Raw genomic sequence first — 20,918 nt, forward strand, 5'->3', positions numbered from 1 at the left:
CCGGCGCTCCCTGAGCGAGTGCTGTGCGTGATGCACGAGACTTCGCGGGTCTGGATCGCCCAGTGGCGGGCACAGGGGTTTAAGGGCATCCGCACCTTGTAYAAACGGAAGCTACCCGAATATATCTCCATACTTTCATCATATTATCTCCACAGCATCTTCCCAATACAGAGGAAAACGGGGAGGGAGGTGGCAAGAGCCCACAGCGATGCTCTTATTTACTTTATGCACACCACCACCACTTGTTCTGTTCACAAAGTTTGCCCCTACCACAGAGAACAGCATTTTCAGTTACATACTGTACGGTGTTAGAAGGGACACACTGTCATTCAGGAGAAGAAAATATCAACAGTACGATTACGGGCATCTYTATAATTGTTCACTGTTACAGCGCCAGATCTGCATAAGATCAACAGACATTTTGCATCCACTTAAAGCATCCGCAGGAGAACTGGCACAGTCACAAACACTGACAGCRGCCCCACAGCTAAACATTCAGACATCAAATACCAGGCATAGGTTAAGGAAAAGAATTATCACGGGAACTGCAATTTACTGTGCTTGAAACGTCACTCAGATACATTACCTCTGAATACAGGGAATCCGTTTAGGTGTGACTCATTCATGTGCATATTCTTAAAAAAAAAAAACAAAAAAACAGTCCCCCCCACCCTCCAGTCTTTAATCCCCCCAGATCCACCTATTCCAGATCCTGGAAACCTCTCAGCACATAATCCATACACGGTTTAGCCTCCGTGTTTTTGAGAGCAGCAGCTCAGAAGCGARACAGCCCGCGTAACGTCACCTTCCCATACACAGACCTATGGGCCCAGCAGATGCCTAAGGAAGTAACTGAAGTCTGGAGACATTTTGTGTGACTGTGGTTGCCAAAAAAATGCAAATTTTGTATTAATGCTGAATTTGCAAAATTTTTCCTATTAGGACAAAAACAATGCGCTAAAGTAGCTGGCAATTTAAAGAAAGCTAAGTGTGAACCTGAAAATTATGTTTTGTTGAGAAATTACTCAACTTCCATTTCTGGAACATGTTTAGAATTCCTGGAAAATACACAAAAAATTTATGGGAGATCACACGTTTTATTCAATTACAACTTCTTCGTTTTGACAAAACAAACATTTTAAAAGGTATTTTTCAGTCYCGTCAAGCAATTAATTTTCTTTTCAATGCGGCAAAGAAACTGAAAAACTATTCATCAGGCTCAAACGACGAGGAAGCCCGCTGCGGCCTCCCGGCACCGGGCGCGAGAGCGGGCGGCGCGGGGGCCCCGGGGCGCCGAGCGAGCAGCCGGGCGGCAGGTCGTGCTGCCGGCGAGCCCCACGCAGGGGCCCGCAGCAGGGCTCCAGGCGCGGTTTATCTGGATCACTCCCTTAAGCAAGGGATGAATAAAAATGAAGTGAGCTTCAGAGCTCCAAAGTGAAAACAAGTTACGGAGGAGAATGAGACCTGTGTGTTCCACGCTGAAGTAATACTCTCAGTGTGTCTATGCAAAGTTGCAATTATTTTTCTTCATTGCAAGTACAGCCATAAATGTAGGTCATGAAGAGATGAAARTGTGTTGCTTCAAGTAAGAATCCTTCCTTACAACAAGGAGATAAGGAAATCATAACTAATGGTCTGTCCAAGAGAATTACAGTTGCTAACTAGGTAAATTCAGACAAGGAATTAAAAAAGATCTTATTAACATAGTATTAAGACAAACTTTGATCCATCTGCTTCCAAGTATGCCACGATTTCATTAATAACACTGCTGCTCTGTGTTTTAATCATAGATGCACATTAGGTAGGAGCAATTAGAGCTCCTTCCTAACAGGCCGGGGATTTGCATGTCTGCTACAGCTCCCAACAGAGACAGAGAGAAGATGACAAATCTCCTGCACAGCTCTCATATCCATCAACTTGATCTACGAACTTCCACTAAGACAACTGAAGTCACAAGCACGAGGCCTGTTCATCTCCTACCGAGGAAAGGAAAGTGTGTCGCGGGGGCCTGAGGGGAAAGCTCTGGGTTCGTACCGCATATTGCAAACCTGAACGGCAGCACAGCAGCGAGAACACGGAGCTACCTATTCTCTCCTGCTTCCAAATGCTGTGAGATGGTAAATTTATATGATTAACCTTTTGTACTGTTAATCAAACAAAAACGCCTCCAGCAAAGGAATAAGCAGAAGCCCATCTAATTAGAAACATGGGGACCCACTCAGAAGCTGAGCACGTGTGTCAGAGCAGAAATCTGAGGCAGTAAATTTGTGTTTGCTTCCTATTTATCCTATTGTAGGTTTTCTTGAAACTACAGCTTAGGAGCCTGTGATGCTCTGGCTTTGCCTTCTTCTCCAAACACACACTTTCATCAGATTTACAAGTATTGACCAGCCAGCTGAGGTGGATACCCTGCTAGATCCATATGCCCAGAAAGACACCAAGGTCTGGCAGTCTCTGACTCCAGCCTGTCAGGGAATGACCTGAAACATCAAAAAAAAGTGCCAATTTATTCCTTACGTATACAGGATATTCATAAATTATCTTGTACCAAGAATACAGGTATGTTTTGTAGTTATTTAGCTAGATGTGTTCACTTTTTCCTCAAAATTTTAGCATAATCTTTGTGTTTTGAATAATTTATTTTTAAATATTGAGCTTATCAGAATTTATCATTGATCAAGTAACTTACGATGGTGAATTCTGTATACTCTAAAAACTGAGAATATAGAAACAATGAATTTTGAGAATAGCCAACCTCTTCCCCCACAACACATGCCACARACAGAAAAAGAAGAAAAAAAAATAGATGCTGAACCTACATATACATCAGCAGAGAAGTAGTCTACCACTAGAGACCTACCAAATGTCAGTCTAAGACGGAGTTTGCCGGGGTCACATTACACATTATTTTTGAAATCACAGAGGTCTGCAGGTCTGCAGAAAACAATAGCAAAGTTTGCAAGCAAAACCTTTGTGAATGTTCTCTAGCACTCCATAGTGTCCCAATTTTCTCTTTTGCTCAATCTTCTCTTTTTTTGGCCAYAACCCCTATCGTCGCTCCTTTCACAGTTTAGTACAACGGAAAATGGTGTCCAAGCTCAGAAAACTCTCCTTCCTCTCCCCGTGCTCTCCTGACCATCCCAAACTATGTATTTTTTAAAGTCAATACCTTTGAACTCTCCATTTGCTAAAGATCTCCCAGTGCTACAGCCCAGCATCTGTCAACAGGCAGGATACCATCAGCGTTTGCATTTAGCCCTTTACGCGATGGCATTCCCTCTTAAAGGGAGGTCTATGCAGATCAATGATTCACCATTCTTCCTGTTCCTACTCCATCTTCCCAGCTGAAGTCTGCAAGACACGCACCACCAGGTTGTCTAGAAAATTCAGTATTCCCTAAACTATCCAAAAAGGCAAGAAGTTTTTAAAACTAGCCAGAACATTAAGTTGCCATGCTTACTAAACAGCTCTGAAGCATAATATTAAACAGCTCTGAAGCATAAGTGTCATCCTAAATTAGTGTCACCCAAAATTATCCCATCAAACTATGTTCTCACTTTGTCAGGATATATCTAGTCATGCTATTCTCTTTAATTGTAGCAGGTCAGCTTTCCTTCACACGAAATAGAAATTGGTCCATTCTGTATATCACAAACAACATTAGGAAATAAACACTAAAAGCAGATTGCTTTGTGTGGGTTAGTCTATTATAGGGGAGTGGAAACACTAGAAGTTTCATTTTTAACCATTCATGAGATGAACAAAGACATAATGCTACTTACTACAGCATAGCTAGTGCTGAATGACATCAGTATGATTTCAGAATCAAGCCTAATGAATTGCAGACATGATGAAACAAAATTACGTATGCTTAATGTAGCATATAATTCTATAACTTTTTTGTTCAAAAAACTATCTATATATCTATTGTTTATTTTATATATATTTTTTGCATTTGGTCTTGATGCATGATAATACTTGTATGAAGTGAAGGAAGTTTAGCGTTTTACACTTCCTTGCACATACAGATAGGTAACCTGAATTACTTGAAAAGAATAAATGCATCCCCCAAAATTGAAAAAATACTTAAATATTATTGCATGCTTTATTTTTATTACATGTTATTCAATTGAGATTCATGATTCTTTTTACTACTCTTATTACTGCTTGATCATGCAACAAAACTGTACGGATGCCAGAAACTGGTCTTACTGACTGATAGCATTTTTCATAAGATGACAGTTACTTAAAAGAGCAGAGTACATAGCAGATTTTCRTTCTACTACTACTTCTCCAGAGAATTAGATTCGTGTTTAACTCAAGTCACAAGTGAAATGAGTGCAGTAGGCCTGCGCTCCAGGGATTATTTGCCCCTCTTATGAAACAAATGCACAATTCATCACAACTGACAGTCTCTCCTCAAGAGATGCCCAGGACAGGAACAGCAGGGCTCTGAAGGTCAGCGAGAAGAGCAGTGGAGGAGCTGGGTGGGCAAAACTTGCACAGCCCCTGAAAAAGTCACGCTTGGCTCTAACCCGGGTTTGCAGGCGCCCGAAGAGCCTCACTGCTGGGAGATGTAACATGTTACATGTAAATATCAAAAATAGGAACTTGTTTGATGACTACCGGGAATATGTTGCTGTCACATGTGGTTTTGTTATACAGGCAGAGAGGAAACAAACACACTAGGCTGTGAGACACCTAGCGTGACTGTAATAAGGATGCCAGAGTCCTTCTGAGGATATTTGAGAGATCTCAGTAAAATTCATCACGTTCCCACGCCATTTTCCAAAGGCAAAACCAAAGCCATGGCCACTTGGCTTGCTGGGTGGGTGCCTGCATTTGTGCTATATTACCCACCCGATAGCTTAAAGTCGTATTTCAAAAAGGTCTATCATTTGATACGACAGAGTTGCAAATGGAAAAGCGGCTGCGCAGTGCAGTGACGGAGTCTGCTACCGACACTGCATTATTCAAAGCGAGGGCTGACTGGGAACTGCGTGACGACTTTACGTGACCGGAGAAAAGCAACCCTGACTGCGCTTATAACGTGGTGAGCTCCGAGCTGACCAACAGGCTGAAGGGAAATCTTGTGCTGTAAGATGAGAAGTTCCTTGGAAATTTCAACTTAATGTTCAAGTAAGTCAAAAAAGCAAGTCAAACACTGAATTATCAGGAGAAAAGGAAAAGTGAGCGAAGCAAGGAATGTTGTCAGGCCACCTGTCCTCATCTCAGAAACGACCTAGAAGAATTGGTGCAAAATCACTAGGGAGAACTATACATAACATTGTGCCTGGTTCTTGCAGTGTTTCCAAGACATCTACTTTTGGTTGTTGAAAATAAGTTATTGGATTATTTGGCTTTTATCTGATCCAGCACAGCTGCTCCCACACGTACACAGCACTCTTCAGGGCATCTGCTAGTCTCAAATGTTTCTTGCAATGTTTGATACATTTTTATGCCCTGCTCTATATCACAGCCTGCCCAGAAAACACTCGTACCTACCCACCASCTCTGCTACCTTAAGGGATGTTTAGACCACCCTATCACAAGCAAACCCTTGAATTTTTATGCCACAAAGCACTTCCCAGAAGCAGTACATTTTTTAGGTACCCTACAGTACAAGCTTCAGCATCTCTAAATAGACTAGGAATGTAGTATATAAAATGGCAATTGCTGACATGCTGCAAAGATTGACCTTTACTTCACAGGGGCCTCAATCTAAAGGAGTTATTCACCACTGCAGTAGTAAATATTCTAAATAACTACTGTTAATAGCAAATCTGAGCCACTTATGGGAGGAATATTTTCAAAGTATCTTGTTAGAGAGCTCAGGGATACAGGTGGTAAGAGTTTAAATTCTCCTGAGAGTAGATTTTAGATTTATAATCAGAGATTGAAGTTCAACTAAAAGAATTAGCTGGAATACCCAGTACTTAGGGAATTTATGAACTCAAGTTGTAAGATTAATGACTAAGAATTCTACACACTTCAGCTAAAATATTTGGATGCACTCCTGATCATACTGTGATCTTCTATTTGTGAATATTCAATTGTTTTCAAGAAAGATTAAAGTAGTATTTCAAAAAAGGTAACGATCTAAACTTAATACTTTTTTTTTGTTTTACAGTGTATACAGAAAATTGCTTATTGACCACAGCTATTGAAATTCAACAACTAAGATGGTTCTGTTTCATGGTCACTAGGTCTCAGTAAATTTAAGCTTCTCTTAATCCATATCCTACTTGGTATGCACTAATCTTCTTAATAAATTTATATTAAAAGTACATTCGGGAATTCAATTTATAGCATTACCAAAATACATAACTTCAAAAATTAACAGGATTATACTGTTCTCATTACAAGAATAGGTATTTCTACATCATGGCTGGAGAGCACATTCTTCCGTCTGTATTTATTTTACGTATTACACTGACCAAGTCCTATCACTTATTGAAGACTTTTTTTTCCCCCCAAATCCACAATGTTAAAAACGGAAAATTCCATTAACTACAATGCTACTACTGCATATTTTTATACTCTGTTACATGTTTCTTAGCACTTCTCCACCAATTGATTAAGCTGGTTATCCTTCTGCATTTTCTATTGTCTATTCTTCATTTTGTTAACTGGAGTCCTTCAGCAGCTTTACTTCTAAATTTCTTGCAACTCTCCAAAGAGAAAAACAGAGTCTGAATTTTCTGACTATGTGGGGAATATCTTGAGAGATGATTATACAATAAATTTGTGGAACAACAAACAACAAATACCAGTTACAGGTTCTGCTGGCCTTTTCACTGCTGCACTGGCTTTTGCTTTATGAAACCTTCAAACCCAGAAGCACTTTATAGAAATACCATAAGGATCTATGAATCGGTGCATTGTTATTACCAGCAGAACAACTTCTGCTGGGATTTATTAATTGCTTYCTTTTGAATAAATGTTCTTACAGATGAAAAAGGAGACGGAACGACTGTAAGATGTTTGTCAGTGTGTTCACAGGGAAGAAATAGGGAGATCTAATAAAAGCAATTTTTAAAAATTGGCTACCACACATCCCCATCCCACCCCCAAACTGACTGACTTCTTTCCCCATGTACATCAGTAAACTGAATGGAATGAATTTTCAAAGCACAGCATGAAAGGTACACCCACAAATCCCGTTAGCAGCAATGGGATTTGTGTGCTCACCTGCCATGCAAGGCTTTGAAGGTTTATTCCTCTACGTCCATCTTCAGTCTTTCGACTTTCAAAATACTTGAAACCCTTACATGTCCTTTGAATTACCTGATGAAGGAGAATATTAGCACCTGGCATGCAATTGCTAGGAGTACCACAACAGAGCTTCAGGTTGCAGGAACATGTTGCACTTCGGATAATCGATAGTTCCCMCTTCGCTGCTCTAACTGTGACTGAGAAAGAATTGCTGTTTGATACTTTTTGACTTTTCCCTTTTCAGTCGTCTTTACTGAAATGTTTTGATTTTGTGCCACTTTCTGAATGAATTTTTGTCATAAGAAGGGTAACAGCACTGCATACTACCTTCAGAATCTGGAATCACGTGGCAAAGACCTTAAAGGAGAAACAGAACACAGCGCCCCGTTCATCCATTCTCCTGACAGGCTGCAAATTGTACAGTGTGTAGAAAACTGGCACAAGATTAATCTGTTCCTGAGACTGTATAAGATGAGCTTACTTCTTCTGGCAACTTTAAGAGTCAAGACTGCTATCTTTTTGATGTTGCAACTGACCTAGATAGCTGTAACTAATAAGAGTATTTTTATTTATCTATCACGGCATCATTGAGCCTAGAAGGTCCAAAATCACATTAAAGAGTAACTGCTTAACCAGCCTTGCCAAAACAGTCATTTTTGAAATAGCAGGAGAAAAGCAGAAAGGGATGCTCTTGTCTAAAGTACAGTGAAAAAAAATCCTCTTTTTATGAGAAACTGTGAGCATTTAATGTTAATACAAAGCAAATTGAATCTAATTTTAATTTTGCAGGTAAAAGACACCATTATCATGAACGAAGTACTCAACTCATCTCTATTYTACTTCCAGAAGGAGGAAGAGCGTAGCTGAGACCTGAAACTGTAGTTTCAGGGAATACAGACATAAATATAGTCTTTTAAATCACTGCCACTTGCACTTAGGAGAGTTATAATTTACATATAAAATAACCGATTTACTTTCAATATTAATTCTAACTGTAAGGGATATCATGTCAATCATTTTATTAGATTTATGTTCATCTTCCCAAACTGCAACATGGTGCCCTAATCTCTACAACCAAGATGAAGACGACTCTCAAYCTAACTGTTCCAAAGCATTCAGACTGTTGCTCAACCTCTGCATTGGCAGTCATATGGATAAGAAAACAAGAGTTTTCTCCTTTGTTACTCTTTTTTAWTTCACTAAATGAAGTAGAATCACATGATTGTGAATGGCCACATTTTATCCCCAATACTAGTATGTATCATTTCTAATCATGGAGTATATTCTTCCTTAACACAAATTATGCAGAACAGTTTAACTGAATTACATGGCTGTAAACACTGCACGTATGATAAAATTTCAGATTTTACTTTCTGCATGAATTAAGCCTTGAATTTAAAAGTTCATTAGAAGGAGGAAATAAATCTAATGATGCAAGGTAAACATGATTTCCTCCCCCAGAAGTTTCTCATTCATTTTCAACACTATAAACTGTTAAAACTTCTTTCACAATACACTTCCAAAGGTATATATAAACACAGTGCAAATTATATCCTGGGCAATTAGAAGAAGATAGAGACTACCTTTAGTATATATGCAGAGTTCAGCCTTCTGTATGCCTTGCAGGGCAGACGTTATTAATATATTGAGAGCTGGATGTCCTATTGATCCAAAGTAGAATCATACTTGAAAATCAAGTACGGTTTTACTTGATAGATGTCTTACATAACTGGTTAGTTATGGTTGTGTAGCTGTAATTCTCATTGATTTCTTTAATTGTAACTTTTTTGTAAAGGAACAACATGAAATTATTATTTTAGTTATGTTTTTAAGAAATCCTTTTTTCCCCCCATTCTCATTACACATGTTCTATTAACCATTTGCTATAGTGGGTTTACTATAACTGGGATATACTCAATTTTTAATTTTGTATCTTCCTGGGTCTTGGCAGATTTTCAAAGTCTGAGGTTTGCTTATTTTTCTTTCCAAGTAACTAACAAAWCCACTTGAAAGCTTGCTTTCCATCCTCCATACCTTCTCATCTTCACATCTAGGATTCTAGAGCAGTTAAGAAAGTGCAACTTGAAAGCAGGGACATGATTTCAGCGTGATCTCACCAATGTGGAAGTGCATTAAAAAGACCAGAGAAATCAATGAAGGACTTACGTGGTGCCAAGATTTTAGTTTTAGACCACTGCCTTATTTTCAAGTTGCAAAGTTGCAGGTTTTCAAACTGCAGCAATGTGCGTTTCACATGGAATCTGTGTGTGTACGTGTGCTCATATACGATCTGCAGCTACGTCGCTAAAACACCCTGTAATGCAAACTAATCAGTCAATACGAAAAAAAGAAACCTTGCATACCCATTTCAAGTTCTGAGAAATATTATGAGAGGATACTAGCCTCTATCAGTCCATTTCAAGCACTGTACACCATGCATAAATATAGAAAGCTACATTTATGTTTGGATACCTAAATCCTGACTCCTGTAAGGAACATCATTATAATATACACTTATGACAAATACTTAATTAAACATTAATAAGAGTTACTACTTGTCTTTCCCTATTATTTCAAAAGTTGCTTTTTATCATATGGGTTTTTATGGCTACCTCAATTTGATATTCTTCCCAATACAAGAAATTTCACAGCAGAGATAATACAAGAGCTGCTGTCCACAACAGAAAAATGAAGTCTGCTTTTGTATAGAGTATCCGATCATTTTAAAGAAGCCTCCTGTCTAGCATACAAACTGGCGAAGAAGCCAGTCCCATGGTCTGAGGCCACAGCAACGCAGGCTGCTGATCACCAGCCAGTCTGCAACGCGGTTGAACGTCAGGGCCCATTGTAATCAAGGTCAAAATCGTCACCGACTTCAGTGGAGAGAGCTTCACCTCAGAACTCTTCTATTAATTTCGTGTATTGAAGACTGTGGATATCACAGTCATTCCTCCAAAACAGTGTTTTCTGCAGGCAATGGCAATGCAGTCCAAAAAAACCCTGTGCCCTTCAAAATCAACAGCTTAAATTGCATGGTGAATTGGACATGAGAGATAATGCATCAGCATATGTATCACTGTATGCAATTAATTAATGAATCATAGAACAGAATTTGAGCTAGAGTATACACCCTCAGAAAACCTTCTTCTGAAATGATAAGCTCAATTACATACACTATGCAAAGCGTAACTGAATTGTATCAAATAGTATTTTTTAACACACTTAACACTATCATTTATCAATAAAATAATGGAGAATTTTTCTCTGAAGAGAAAACCACTTACACTAATATTTTCAAATGCGGGTGAATGCAATACATGTTAGCTAGAACCACACAAGAACTGTACTTAGTAAATATGCTCAGGTTCTCCTTTTTGTAACACCTAGTTGGCCAGCAATCAAACCAGTACCATWTTTATTGGACTGAAGAAGTGGTAAACACTACACATTTTAAAAATTAAACTATATTCAAAATTGCATCTAGCATTTCAGCCTTACTCTTCACAGTTTATCTAAGTTCACTTTGCAGCTGACATGCACAATTTGATTGTGAGGACTGCTGCAGCTGGAGGCAACAGATACTTCAGTGTCCCCAACAAGCACAGCAGAATAGCTGTTTTCTGAGATTCTTAGAACAGTATGAACTGAGAAGTGTTTTGCAAAAAGTAAATTTATTCTCCTTTTGAGTATTTGCTTCAACTCAGAAGCAGGTATCAAAGCTGGTCCTCAACAACTTAGCATAAAAATGACTGGAAGCTCCTTTATGTCACYGCATCTGGCAAGTTTCCACAGTGCATTTAGCTTCTCCCTTCACAACACTGCTAATATTTAAGTACCCAAGAAGTGTTACAGCTGAGAATTGTTTCCTTCAGTTTTAATTTGTGGAAGACATATTTGATTTTATAGTCCAACAGAGAAAATCTGCTTCCGTCTCCTGGAAGTAGCTGTCCATACTAATTAGTGAGAAATAAAATATATAAAAATATTTAGATTCCTAGAATATGGACAGAATTAAAATGAGAATACTACAAACCCTGTATTTATAAATATTTACACATCTCAACTTCCACGATAGCTTTAAAAAATCTGTGATAACAGCTACAGAGTTGCTTCACCAGTTTTCCATTTATATGTTATTTTGATGTTTTAATGACTATATTCTTTAAAAAATAAACAATAGTATTACATGGATTTCATGTAACTAATTCAGGGTTGCTATCTACTCTTCCAAAAATTGTTTAAGGAATCTGTTTGCATCCTGTTTTTTTGCAGAGTTTGCATAAACTGAAGCTCTCAATTCATTCTTGAAATGTACGTACTTTACCATTTGCATTCAAGTCCTCAGAGGCAGATTTTCAGTTCATATGCAGGATTAACAAATTTCCATCCCTACGCTGCGTTATGGAATTGTACACAAAATCAGTTCTCTTTTTATAGCGGCCCATAGGCCTTTGGAATGACAGAGCCTCTGGGGAACTGCATTGTTCGCACTCAGGCTACAGAAAGCACCATGAAAATAATCTGCTTTTGTGCTGTGCTTTCTAAAACGTAATGCTATCCAATGCAATAAATTACGAGGCTGAAATGATCAGATACTGTTTTGAACAGTGTAACTGACTGCAGCGTACCAGYGAAGTCCGAGGAGGAAATACAATTTACTCTGCTGTATACTTCAGAGTCACACCTATAAAGTTCTTTGAATCTTTACTAAACCAATTTTGTACGTGAAATATTTTCAGAACTTATCTTCCCTGTTTTAGCAAGCTAGACACAACACTCGCTTCCTCCCTGTCAGTGAACAACGGGAGGGACTGAAAGAGCTGTGGCTAAGCACTCTTACTGAAGAAAAACCAGAGGATGCTGCAATAATTGTCCTGAGAGGCTAGAAAGGAAACAAGAGTCTATGCTGACAGCTTAGCTCAGCGTGAACTCTCATTTTTCACACGGAGCTAATTAAAAACTGAAATTAGTTAAATATGGAAATGACACTTGCAAGCACTTTAGCTGAATTCTGGCAAAATCCCTCCAGAGCGCTGCAACACTACCTGCTGCTTCAAAACTCCCCAGCTGAATTTCACAGTTAAAAGGCTGAGCAAAGGGAAAGTTATTACTGAGATTTCCAATTCAAAATGTATCTCTAAAATTCCAAATTAAATTTCACGGTAGCCCTTTCACTAACTAGGGACACACTGTGCAGCCCACTGATACGGTGCTCAAATAACGCCCCTGCGTGTATTCTCCGATTATCCCACCTTTAGGCACAGCGCTGGTCGTGCCAGAACTGTGAAGCTCCCACGGAGAGCGGCACTGCAACRCTACGGAGATGAGCCACGTACTGCTACAGAAGTGGTTATTTGGAAAGCATTGACACACAGCGCGTAAGGGAAATACTTTCCAGTTTAATGGCACAAATATCAGAAAATCAGAACACAACAACCAAAATACTTCATGCTTCATGATTTTAATTTGTATTTCTAAGTGCTGAACAGATAYGCAGAGAAGGGCCTATAGTGTAATCAATTACACTACATATATATGTCAGTGCTTTACAGGCTAGGCAATAATAAAAAGCATCTCTGCATATTTAAACAGGCACAAAGAACCAAGGGACTGGATATGCATAAAAGGTATGATGACTGACGTTAGCTTTTTGACTGAAGCACCAGGTGAATTTCATTGCAGAGCACATGACTTGCCTAGTATGCATAAAAGCAAGCGTATTTGCCCAAGGGCAAATATGATTTCTGAATGCAATTTAACAAAACCCACCCACAGTGCAGATCATTTTGGATCCATATCAAGGCATTCAGGATAGCCAATCACTTTTAAAACAACTGGAGCATTTTGATTTTATTGTTTTTCCTATATTCCATYCCTTTACCCTTGAGGCATCCCCTCCCACTGGCCTGCAGCCACTATTGCACCAACAAATTTCTGTCTAGGAAAGCCAGAAAAAAATGCCACATAGCACGAACGCCACTGTTACTCCCAAGTCTGCTGGCAGGGAACATTGCTGCACCCAGCCTGCCAAAACCTCTTCCCTGGCAGCTAGCTGTATAATCTGTGTATCACACCCAGGCTTTGCTAGTCCAGGGCCTTGAAACCGTCTCAGCTTACCCAGCTGGAGGGGATATGCTGCAGCTGCACCATCASACCCTCTTATTTTATTGAATTTTGAATATGCAGTTTCAAAGCAATTCAAACGATTTTGCCCAAGGCCTCAGATCAGTAAAACCACTGATACCATCTGCAGCAGGCTTCCTAAATTTGAAGCATTTAAACACAGGTGACAGGATAGGAGCTTTCACTGTAAGGAMTAACACTTACGAAAAGCTTGCTAACAAACTTGGTTAAGCCCCATACTGGCAAGGAAGAAACTGCATGGCTTTTAGCCCAGATCTCACAATAGCACTGGTGATAATGGGAAGTTCCATTTTTAATTATTTTTTAGAATCATGCATATTTTTCAAAGTTAAAAAGTAAGCATTTACTTGATCGCAGGGAGTTTCRTATGTTTTAGAGTATCTACAATTAGCAGAGATAGAGAGCAGAGTATGATAAACCTGAACTCTTAGCAACAAGGTTTACTATGAAATTCAGAATCTAGCAACCTGAAGGCTCTTTAGAAGTTTGTGAAATTCTAATGAGGCCATTAAAAAAAAAAAGAAAAAAGAAAAAAAAACTTTGACCAAACAAAGAAAATCCAGAGGCACCTTGAGTCCCCTCAAGTAACATTTTTACTAATGCCCAATGCCCATTTAATCATATTCAACACCCTTAAACATCTCAGAACACGTTTAAGTATACATATGCACAAGCCTTGTTTATGCTCTGCTGTGAAACAGAGGATAACAGCAAGACTGCAGTAAAATCATACTACATTTTGATCAAGATCCCCGGTTAGGAATTCTGCTTTTACAGAACAGCAGAACTATAAATACCCAGAAAGGGCAGAATCTCAAGACCAATACCTTGATGCCCACGGGACATATGTAGTCACACTGAGCCCCTGTGGATTCTGCATTGCCAACATAACACAGTTGTTTCCAGCTAGGAAACTGCTTACGTTTCCCCACCACAACACCATACAATCCTGCTGCCAGCCAGCACAGGCAAAAAATTAAATTCCCTATCTAGCAGTTGTCCGTGCCCACAGCCCATTTAGGATATGCACGACTGACAGGTACAAGCTTAAAAACTACTGAGACATACACCTGGCCAGCTGTCAAACCAGGAGCCCAAGCCTCTGCCAGAGGAAGCAGAGTGTATCAGCCAAAGTCCTTGGCAGAACGGTTTCTGGGCGGTTCTGGTCCCAGAATGGCTCCTTGAATTTATTCACTTCATACTGAACAGGATGTCTAACCTGGATTTATGTTTCTGTTGCTTTATTGCCCTGTCRGCATACAAAACCCTGTACCTATACCTGCACCGAGTCCTTACTGGATCTTTCAGTTAGTGATGTATTTTTTTCACAATAATCACTATATTTGTCATGCAAATTCATTGGTAAGGATATTAAGGTTTCAGTAAAGGAGATCTCAAAAGTTTCCCTAAATAATTGAAACATTTTGTGCCCAGCTGTCCATGCTGTAAGGTTTCAGCTGATTTCAGTAACAGCCCCCAGTGTGAACTGGAAGAAAGAACTTGCCCTACAGCACACCTTGGATGCAGATTTCTTCATATCACCACTTTTATGCACTGCCACCGACTATGGCCAAGAAGCACAGCGTAAGCATTAACTGAAACGCGACTCGGTTGCATGAAAGCTAAGAACAATGCAGTTTGATAAAGTTCAATAGCTTCATGCAGAACAAGAAAAAGAAATTTAGTTCCTCATTGAGGTATGCAATGGAACTGTATGAAAACCTCAAGAGTTGGTCCAMGCCAGCTTTAGTCATATCTTTAGATAGACGGTAATAAATCCAAGGAAAACTGATTTATACTAAAGCAATATACTAAGTCTGCAGCTTTACTTTCTAAGAACCAAGAAAGAGCTTTTATTTTCTGCATATGATGGGTACTGCAACTGTCAGCTCTGTGAAATCGGGGGGCAAGTCAGCGTGGACARGGTCTCGTCTAATCTATAACACAATTATACCAGAGGAAGCAATCTGGGGTTAAACGTTGTAGCCTTAACTCAAGATTATTCCCTCAGTAGCTTTGCAGCAGTTTCTGCGTAATTTAAAGTTCAATTAAAGTTTCTAACCCTGATTTGTATTGCACAGTATTTTGAAAAGGAAAACAGATGAGGACAGCCTGGGTCTTCACCCGCACAGAAGCAGGGCCAGGTCCTCTCTATTCCAGTCTGCGTGCGTATCGGTTGCAGGCAGAACAGACGCGATGGGAGCCGGGAATTCAGCTAACCTGCCTGCAAGCCCCAGGTTACCGCACACGTTCCAGGCGCCGCCAYGTGTCCCGCCCTCCCGCCGAGCTGGGGCACCGGGGCCCGCCGGCAGGCTTGCCCACGCCACCCTCGGCGCTCGCCCCTACCATCTTCTCGCTGCTGCCGGTGCTCAACTGACCCCTCGTCCCTCGCGCCGGGCTCSCCGCCTGCACGGGGGTTGCACCTCCGCAGCGGCCTTCTTCCCCCCACTGCTCCGCGCGGGCGGCTCGCGCCCCGAGCACCACATGACGTTATTGCTCTTCTCCTGTAAGGAGCCCTTCCAGTTCCTCCCAAGTCATCCTCTGGCAGCRCCGAAGAGCCCACACTGCCCAAGGGAAACGTGAGACCCGCGGCCCGCACCRCCTCGGACGTACGGCGACCAGGGGCACAGCTGATAAATGAGGGAAAGAGTGCAAGCGATTCATGAAATGTGAATATTGATGCACTACATAGGTATGCAATTGCTTTCACAACATCCGCTGTTAAAAATCCTTATTCACGATTTGTCAYAAATACCATCAAATGTCAAAAATATGAACAATTCCTGAAGCAGCCAGAGCAACATTATTTTTGTTGCATCTAAGGCAYGGACATCCTGTACTCTGGGTTGGCAAAAATTAGAAGATAAAACATAATAATATTGTTTTCTTTCCCCTTTCTAAAAGATAAATATGAATTTATCATTAGCAAAAAGCTTTCCTCCCCTTAACTCAAGCAGCGCAGAGGGAAGCCAGCTGGGCAAAACTACTTACTGCAAACGTTCAGCGTCCCCTGAGGCAKGTTTCCCTGTCCCCAAGAGGTGCGTGGTCCTAGGTCAAGCCCCTCTCACAAACCCTGACACAGGATCGGACTCCTTTCACCTCCCATCTCTCCTCCTTTGGCATCTTGCAGCAGCTAATGGGATCAGCTGAGCTTGTAACGTACTTGGGAAGGGCTGCAATCTATAGCTGTGTAGGTTGAAGATTTAGTGGTTGCTCACTGATATCAGAGAAATCAGTATTTTTCCCCTTGGTGTCTGCTTTGTAAATGAATTTTTTTCCTTCTAGAAGATTTCTATATAATTAGATAAATTATGTGCTAATTCATTCTTTTTTTTTGTCTATATAAGATATTTCTTGTGGCAAAAATTGACAATATATATGGAACTTGGGGAGAAGACAAAAGACAGGAAGGACTCCGACTGTCTTTCGATACGTGACCTATTGGCAGAAACTCTCAGGAAGTAGCATATGAATGCTGTAGATTCAAGCAATATTGAAATGTTTAGTAGCACAATAAAATGAATGCCAGTACTGTAACACCAGGCACTTAAAGAGCAATTTTGAAAGCAGTAAAACAAGAACTACCCAGCTGTGTTTCAATTTGTATACATCAACAAGCAAACTTGTACATTTCTATAGTAACTCTGCAGACAAATCAAAGAATACAAATGAGAAAAAAAAAAACAATTCAACTGAATTGAATTTTAATGACTATGAAGAAACAACCTGGTTTTATTAATCTGTATCATGGAAACAGAAATGACGATGCAATTTTGCAGTGTCTCTCCTAATTAATCTCTACCAGCTTATTTGTATACAATCAAGATACTAGAGTCAAAATCAAAATATTCACCATCTTTTCCAGAAAACAATTATTAAAATTTGATTTGGGAAGGCTGGTAAGCAGACTTGTCTACCAAAAAACTGCCCCAAAATATTGCCAATATTCACATTTCCTAATATTTTATCTGTCCTTYGCAAAGCCTTTTAACTTTTTCAGTAGTAAAATACTAGTTACTAGTAAATTACAAGTTACTTTCCTTGGAATCAGGCTCAAGATTCCTGCAGATTCTTAAATGAGAAGACACATATTATTGTCACTAACAGCAACATAAACAAAACAGAACTACTTTCACATCTGACAGCACTGAAAAGAGTATAAAGTATCAGATTTAGAAAATAGCTAACTAGAGGTAGGAAAGGGCAGATTACTGTGAAAACAGGATCATTCTAAAAGCTTCACTAAGGTTCAGAATTTGCTCCCTCTAGAGAAAATCAACTAGTATGGAAAAGTAACATGCTGCTCTTCCTCCTTGCTCCATAAAATTCTTTTCACCAAGTTATATTGGAAGTAGAATGAAACTTGACTTCTTCGCTTTAGTGTAGAACATTAATATAAAATATTAAATTATAATTGCAATAGTTTCTATCACATTAGATCATGCTTTAACTCATTTTAAAGTGAATATATTGCTAACAAAAGACACTAGATAGTACCAGAAACTGATATTCATCATTTACTTGCAGAATAGGAGGTAGCATTGAAAGATTCCCTAAGTGCTCCATCTTCAATCCTGCTCTCAAGAAATCAGTCTTTTATCATTTGCTATTCTGGGAAAATAATATGCCTCAGCTGAAAGAAGACTAAGTAGTGACTGAGCACTGAGAGCGCATGAAGTCACATCTGATATCAAGGCAACAACCGATGGGTTAGCCTAGTATCATGGACTTTATTCTCATTTACTTTATCTTGGGAGTTAATGAGATACAAATAACAAATCTATAGGAAATGAAGTGTTAGTTTTCATGGKGACAGATAAAATAGTAGTGAGCATCAGATGCAGTATGTGAGGAAAACAAGAGTCCTTCAGATTTTGTAATCGTTATGTGACTAATCATGATGGAAGTGATACCAGCAATACCGAAGTAACCTGATCCTAAACATCCTGACACSAACCAACCCCCTCGTACTCGGCGCCGGGCAGCGATGCTGCCAGGTGCTCTGCAGCGCGGCTCTGGGCCCTGCTCCGCACGGTTTGGCTCACCCGCTCTGCTTCCCGCAGCGCCGCCGTCTCCGCCCGCGGCGCTGCCAGTTCCCATCTCCTCTCTGCCCAGCTGCCCAGAGGAAACGAAGCCTAGAAGTAGCCGTACCTCCCCCGTCAGGGTGGCAGTATTTCCTCTCCCTAGCAAACAGTGACCCACAGGGACGATAATTTTGCGTCCCGAAATAAAAATGGACACGGYTGTGCTGGGAGAGGAGGTCCCCCACTCGGACCAGAGGGAGATTCGGCTCCATTTGGGACCACACTGTACTTCAGCCACCTCCTTGGGGTAAAGTTACCTAGAAAGTTTTAACAGTACACCAATTTTCAAGTCTTTAATAATATACCATATTCTCCATTAGAATAACTAGCAAAATACTAGTTATTTGCAATTAAAAGTGCCAACACCTAGACTAGAATAAAATATTTTGCCTATGGTAAGAAAAAATAATTTTAAAATGTTATTCCAAACAAAATCCAATGATGACAACATCTAAGTACTCTTACTTTTTTGGAAGTGAATGTAGTGAACTATTTCAGCACTTGSTGAAGAAGTAGCTACATTATCCACACACAAAACAGACATCAATTGTCAGTTTACATACTTTACTACCTTACACTATGGTTTCTTTCTGAAACCCAACACTCTTCCTTTATTTCTGGTTATTATGTTATATTAGAAGAAAATAGAGCCTAATTCTATTCAGAGAGGACACTCAAAATCAGCAGGCTCAAAATCCATTTTTAAWTACTGTAAAATATATACATTACTGAAACTATTTAGTCATCTGGAATGTAGGAATAATAACATTTACTTTCCCTACAGTAAAGCGCTTATAAGCTAAATTAGCCTTAAGTACTATTGGTCTGAATTCTAGAAAACAGTGAATCATACGCTTAACTTGCAGCATGTTTTTAAGTCTCAATGCATTTGAATAAATAACTCCAAAAAGCAGGAAATAAAACTTTTGTCATTGTTTTCAATTCCTTCAACTATCATTACTCACCAAAAGCTAATATAGCCTATTAAAAAAGTCTCTTTTTTGGCTCCTCAGTGCTGGAATTAATCAAAAGCAGCATGATTCCCTGTTTAATTTCAATTATAGCAGCTATTACTTTACAAATAAATAAAACTTAAGAAAATATTATTGCTCCTAAGAAAGACTTGCACTTTTTCTGAGAGAGAATAAAATTCAGAATAAATCCTTAATGGCTTCTACATAAATTCTTTTAAAATTATGATAGAGCCAGAGACTATATGCTTTCTCTTACTAAAACCAAAGTGCATAATTAAAAGAGCCTTTTGTTGAAAGACATCAGCAGTATCTGGGTCAGCTAGAAGACATCCACACASTCAAAAATTAAAATGCTAGTAAGGAAATACGATTAGGGTGGAAAATGGTATCATTATGACTGTGATGATAAAAAGAAATCTACCAAGCCTAGCTTCACCTACAGTGCCAAGACTCTCAAATCCAGTGAAGTAGTAAGTTCCCTTTGTAGACCTGGGAGTCAGTTTATTTCAGCTTAAGGTGAAAGAGTTGGTAATCATATTTCTAGATAGATTTACTAAGGAACAGCAGGATTTAGCCCCATCTGTTACTCCTTGGCTAGGACCCTGGCACTATTTGTTTTCCTAGCATGGCATCCCAGCCCGTTTCGAACTTGCAACCTCATGCAATGGATTGATGGTGCCAGAGAGACACCGGGAGCGGTGCCTGCACCACTGCCATGGGTGGGGAAGAAATGGATGGTCAAAACCCTCTGCCCTGAAATTAGGAGAGGACGAAGGGCAGACGAGCTTGTGTCGAGACCCCCTGGGTGCATGCAGGAGGCTGTGTCCAACCTTCAGCCAGGGAAACAAAGGGAAAATTTTGCTTTAAAGCTTTAGAGGTGCCTGGAGAACATTCAGCTGGAGTTTTGCACAAGCAAGGGCTGTTTTTAAATCCATACTGTTAAAATGAGGGATTGCCCCCAGCTTCATAACACTGGGACAAACTGCTCTATTACTTAAAGATTTTCCCTAGTGCTCTCTTTCAGGAAAAACATGTACAAGGAATGGCAGCTTTCTGCAGACCCAACCGATGTGTAAAACTGTTCGCCTTTACCCAGATTTATTGTTCAATRAAGAACCTTATGTACGCTATACTAAAATTTGTATAAAACATTGCACTGAAACTAGAACAGAGAAAGGTCTAATTCACAGCCAAATACGTTACTGATTATAGAAGAGCACACACTTATAATTCAGTATCAGCAAGTATTGGTAACCAACATGTATTAGATTAGTCCAAAATATTAATCACCTTGGGATGTTGTGAATTTCACCAAACAAAATGAAAGTGCATCCAGTTACTTGCCTCAGCTCTACTACTATTTTTTGTTTTTCACGTTCATTAAGACAAAAAGCTTCTTCCTTGCTGCAGAAAACCCTACACAAACTGTGATTAAGTTTCCCATTTCTGACTTTACTTAGAGGTGCAGATCCAACAAACTTCAGAAAGGTACACATGGTAT

At 39.7% G+C, this 20,918-nt stretch overlaps 1 protein-coding gene across 1 annotated transcript in view; it reads right to left on the reverse strand.

Annotated features, from left to right (window-relative positions):
* TENM2 (teneurin transmembrane protein 2) overlaps positions 1-20,918 on the reverse strand; it is a 167,304-nt gene that overhangs the window by 128,634 nt on the left and 17,752 nt on the right. The gene's annotated exons all lie outside the window — the stretch shown is intronic.

The sequence above is a fragment of the Rhea americana genome, unplaced genomic scaffold (assembly GCF_003343005.1).
Source record: "Rhea americana isolate MKP2758 unplaced genomic scaffold, rheAme1 scaffold_150, whole genome shotgun sequence".
NCBI lineage: Eukaryota > Metazoa > Chordata > Aves > Rheiformes > Rheidae > Rhea > Rhea americana.